Genomic DNA, 6,000 nt, shown 5'->3' on the forward strand with positions numbered 1-6,000 from the left:
GCCGGATCTTGTGGGCGATTTCCTTCCTCCGGCTGCCTTTCTTCGGTTTGGCGGCACTATGGGCTGCTGAAGGCATTTCCCCGCCGAATGGAGGAGCATCCTCCAAGTTACATCCCGATAAATCGGGATGATAGTCGTCGGATAGATCGGGGCACCAATTTAGGTCATAGTAATTTGGGTTGTGTGGATCCATGGAGGGTGTAGAGAGAGGAAGAAAGGAAGAAGTGAGGAAGATGAAGAAGGTGAAGGAAGAAAGTGAGGAAGAAGAAGAAGAAAAAGAAGAGAAAAAAAGAAAAAAGAAAAAAAAGGTAAAAAAAAAAAATACGAAAATCGAGACAGTCAAATTCGAATTTTCGATTTTTTTTTAAATGGCGCGTGTGAAACACGCGCCTTATTTGAACGGTCGATCGGGCTACACATTAGAACGTGTAGCCCTCGTGTAAGGGAGGGCTGCATCGCCTTACACGATGCGAGCCTTACATGAGTAGGCCGCTATCGTGTAGGCGATGCGAATGCTCTTATAATTGACACTATTCGGTTATACAAATGAAGCTATAACATTTTAAAATTATTTGATTATACAAATGACACTGCCTATAATTGACACTGTTATAGTGTCATTTGTATAATCAAATAATATATATCAATTATAAGTAGTGTCATTTGTATAACCGAATAATGTCATTTACATGGTTAGTGTAATTTGTGCAATCGGTTGTACCCAAGACCACCACAAACTAATAAAAGTAACATGTAGGCAACCAACGGTCCAACGGTATTCTGTATTTTAATTAACGACATTTGAAAAATGGAAGTTAAATTAATTACTCTACGACATATATAGGCAGAGCTGTCAAACTGCGAACCCATCTATCTAAATTCGTCTTAATATAGTATGCAAATCGTCTTAATATATAGGAATTATATAAGTGAGTATATTACTTTTTAATTAGACGTCCAATTAAGTTTAATTAACTTGAATTGAGGCGTCGTCAGCCAACGGAATTGGATCAGAGTTTTTAGTAAATTATAGCAGGGAGAGAAGTACTAAAGTTCAAACTTAATTAAGTTTAAATTATAGATGGCTTCGTCATTGATATTTTTTATTTTTTTGAAAAAAATATCAATAATGATTATCCTTTCTTCTTTAGTGGTTCAAACCCTTCATTTATTAATAGAGATGAAACGTTTTACTATTTCGTTTTCAACTGATATTTTAAAGGTATATTGACTTATAAATACTCAAATTTTTTCTATTTTTTGGTTTTGTATTCCAATTTTAAAATTTACCTATAAATACATGAACTTTGTATTCTTTTTTATTTTGCAATCAACGAAATTTTACCCACAAATCATTGGTGACATGGCAACTGAATTGGGAGGGAAGTTTGAAGTGTATAATGAAGCAGATAAATTTGTTGACAATGTGAGATCTAGAACATGTAATGATAAGGTTTAGGATGTCAATTTGACTGGCATGTCAGTAATGATTTAGGGGTAAAAGGACGCAAAATAAAAAAAATACAAAATTTAAATATTTATAGACTGATTTTAAAATTGAGGTGCAAAACTAAAAAAAATGAGAAAAATTTGAAAATTTACCTACCAATATCCCTATTTTGAAATAAGGAAATATGCATATTTTTTAAGCGTTCGTGGTCATGATAACGCAATCAATTAACATTAGGTGATGCATTTTGAAATGAATTAGAAGGAAGAATCTTTCTCACTCTCTCTCTCACACACACTTAAATAGTTAAGATGAAAGGTATTAATTTGAATGAGCTGTGCTCACCAATTATAATAAATGGTTATATTGGCTCCTAGTTTTGGATTCAAACAATAGTGCCAGTTGTATAATATGTGCTTCATCTTTATTCAAAAAAATGGAGTTAGAGAAGATAATGATATTCTTAATAGTAATTTTTAAGTAGGATTATATGATCCTCGCATGATATTAAATAATACTATAAGGGCCCGTTTGATATGGGTTTATAGGTAGGATAAATTAAATTAATACAGATTAGTGTGATGTTTGATATCATGTGCAGTTAATATGGTCAACTCCTACTTAATCTCACTTCTCCATGTTATTTTGTGGGAATAACCCATACTAATAATCCGCCCCTCCCCCCTTGGATAACTTTAATACTGCGAAGTTGGATAAAAATTATGCTACCCTTCCTCACGCATATCGATGCAAATGCCCAAGTAATGGTGGACACACATGATATTTTTAAAATTATATGAGGATAGTTTTGGTATTAGATAATATAATCCAACATAATCCTATGGATATCAAACACAATATAAGATTAAGTAGCCATGATATCAAACATCCATAAAATAATATAAATCCACACTAATCTACTCTAATTTTTCAAGATAATTTTAATCCTAATCAAAATCCTAAACTGCAAATCAAACGGACTATAACTGTTCCATTATGAGACTGACTCGGGGTATTAATATGACTTTAGTTTTACTCTTTTAAAGGGGACTTTTTACCTTTTTGCAGTCTGACAAAATAATGTGAATAACACATACCAACATATTTCTACACAAATAAAAACAAAGAAAACCCATTTTCAATCCAATTTATCAATGCAGAATTTGAAAATGCAAAAAAAAACATTTTTGTATCTCATTAGTACCCCATGTTTTAAAGTCTCGAGCGTCACGTTCCAATAGAAGCTAATTACATTAATTATTAAAGTGATACATAAATAGATGAGTGAAGAGTAAGCCAGCCAAGCAGCATTGTACAGTCGAGCTCAAGAATTCAATACAACTACTTCCCATCTCACTTCGCACACCTAATTTAACACTCCAACACACATATAAATCTTTGTGTCTCTCCCCTTTTCTATCATTTAATTATCTAATAAAATACTTTGATTTGATGGATGAGATAGATAAAATTAAGGGAACGTTTACTTTGCATAATTAATTATATGCATGACTGAGTATTTTTATCTTTAAGAGTAGGGTTTCTCCAACTCTCTCTTTTCATGGGATAAGAATCAAGCAAAACTAGTTTGAATGATGGAAATATTAAGAGCCTTGGGATATTCCAAAGTTTCAATCCATCAAAGTAAACAAGGGATTAACCTTACTATTTTTATATATCAAGGCTAATCGTCCAATGTAAACTCACCTTAATAGGATTGGAGGGGTGATTTAATAATCCGTCTAACTTTGGGGCGATAAATAATCACTTGCTTGAATGATTAGATGCGGGCCGAGTCATCAATTATGGGTCCATTCATATCAATCAAACACTTAATTAAGGCGAATTATTTATCAATCATGTATTATCACTCAAACCAAACGTCTCCCAAGTGTACTTATACAGATAAGTCATAACAAAAGGTGTGAGTTATGGATAGAGTTGAAAATTAAATTGCATTGTATTTTTTTAAACAAAATTCTATCATTAAATTAATTAGGAAAATATCATCCAACACAATATCCCATTTAGGAAAAATTCTTGGTCCAACAAATAGAGTCGGAACAAGATCTAGCAAATTGAGCAAGACAATGCGCGACCTTGCTTGCGCTCCTATACATATGAAAAATTTTCACCATAAAGTTCTTCCTAGCATTACGCAGAATGTCTCTAAGGTCATTGGCAATAAGTGTTCTTCATCTTCCGTGTTTTCCATCACTCTCGCTACAAGCATGGAATCTGAATAGATCCTAACTGGTACAATATTGTGTTCCACACTCGTAACAATACCTTGCACTATTGTCGTGATTTCGGCTATCGTAACATTTGATGCCGCCTCATCTTCTTCGCTGCAGCCACCACAATTTGATCATTATGGTTCATTAACACAATATGCATGGTTTAATTTTGACAATAAATTCCTTTCCAATGTTCCTTCACCAGTTTTGCAATCTTCTTCTTCGTGTTTCTGGTGAACTCCTTTGTAACCTACTGTCTCCTTCTTCGATTTCTGGCAAATTCCGCCATAAACCACCACCATAGCCGCCATAAACTTGTTGGTGGTTGTCGTTGCCACCGTCGTTGCTGCGCATCAGCCACCATCGTCTACCGCCACGCCGCGGCGCATCGCGCAACTCGAGAGGATGAAGAAAAAAGACGAAGAAAAAAATCGCGTGAATAAGAAACATAATCAGTTACCATATTATCCAGGGTCGGATCTATTCAAGGGTGAAGCCCAGTGCAGGCCCAAATATTTATCTTATATATTGTATATATTTAGCTTAATATCTACATAGCCCAACTCATAGTCCAGTCCAGTCTCAAAAAAAGTAACATAATAATGAAAAGTAATTTATTTTTATAGAATATAGATTATTTTCTATAAAAAAATGCATAGATGTAGCTCTTTATATACTTTCAATGTACCTATTATTGGATCAATAGAAAAGGTACAACTATTTGTTATATTATGTAACTGATTTTTAATCCTAAGTCCATTAAAATTCTACTTAGTCACAAAAAAAAAAAAAATTGTATAAACTGTCTAAATTTTTTTTGCCCGGGGTACAACGCCTTCAAGTTCAGCCCCCCTTATCGACGAATCATGAATCCCCCCCCCCCCCGGCGATATTATCCTTACTATAAGATTCTTAAGTTAAAATAATTAAAAAAGGGTCAATATTAGCCCTAGGATCAAGGAGATGGATGGATGAGATTGAATTCTATATTTTGATCGGGTTTCAAAAATCGACTGAAATCAATTGAATTTCTTAGTTCCCTTTTCAATCGATCCGAAAGTATGGATCAGTCGATTCGATGAAAGAACCATCAATTGAATTCGATTTTGAATTTGTCAAATTTTGGTCGATGAATTGGATAGGCCGATTCCACACCCTCATAAAATAGATACTTCCCCCCTCATATTGATGTGCTAATTCATGGAACATATCATTTACCACATTAATCATTAGGTCGATGATTAAAGACAACAAAAGAATGCATCACTTACACCACGAACCTTGACAACCTCAACTATCTAAATACACTTCTAAATTTTCTCCAATTCATATCTTTAATTGCCCTATTTTCTCATTTAAGAAAAAGTTCAATTGCAATTTGATATTCCCTCATATCCCAAAAAGAATATAATCTAGAACAAGGAAACAATATTCTTGTTCCACTACCTCCTTATAGTTTACCGACCAAATCATAAGGCACTAAAATTTTAGAAATAAACTCTTTGAAACGCTGCCACATATTTCACTTTTGATCCAAACAAATAATTTTGTCAACCCTATCAATAATCACACTCAAGTTTCAACTCTAAAAAAGATCACCTAACTCAAACCAATCAAAAATGTAATCCTAATGGGAGGCATCCACTTATAGCACTCCCAGCAGATCACCTAAATGCATCACTAACTCTAAATTTAGGTTAAAATAATTGAAAATGAGATAAAAAAAATGCATCCAGCAGATCCCCTAAATTAGATGGGGCCCACAAAAAATTTTACACCTACCTAAATTAAATCTTAAATTTACACTCACCCTAAATTTATTTTAAGCTTATAATTAGTAGGGCCCACACATAATTATTGTTTTTATGTAGAAAATAGGAAATATGGCGTATGCATTTATAAAATCGAGATCCTAAAATTAAATAGGGAAGCTTTAGGGAGGAATATAGGAGCATAATTTTGGGATTTCAAAATTAAATAGGGAAGCTTTAGGGAGGAATATAGGAGCATAATTTTGGGATTTCTGTTGGGAGTGCTCTTACTTACCCCTCTGAGGGTATCTTCGTAATTTCAACCCACCCACACACATATATTACGAAAATAAACCATCCCAAAAATATCACTATATTACTGTTTTCCTTTATTTTTCCCATGTCACAGTGACTTTTTTCCAATTTCAAGTGGCAAAAGTTACATACAAAAGAAAAAATGAAAAAGAGAAAAAGGTCACACGAGTGGGGGGCAAAACCGTAAAAGTGGTGGGCGCGTCGCAATCGGCGCGGTCAAATGTCAACGGTCGCCGTGGTAAGTGAA

This window comes from Salvia miltiorrhiza, chromosome 4 (genome assembly GCF_028751815.1).
Source record: "Salvia miltiorrhiza cultivar Shanhuang (shh) chromosome 4, IMPLAD_Smil_shh, whole genome shotgun sequence".
NCBI classification, from domain to species: domain Eukaryota; kingdom Viridiplantae; phylum Streptophyta; class Magnoliopsida; order Lamiales; family Lamiaceae; genus Salvia; species Salvia miltiorrhiza.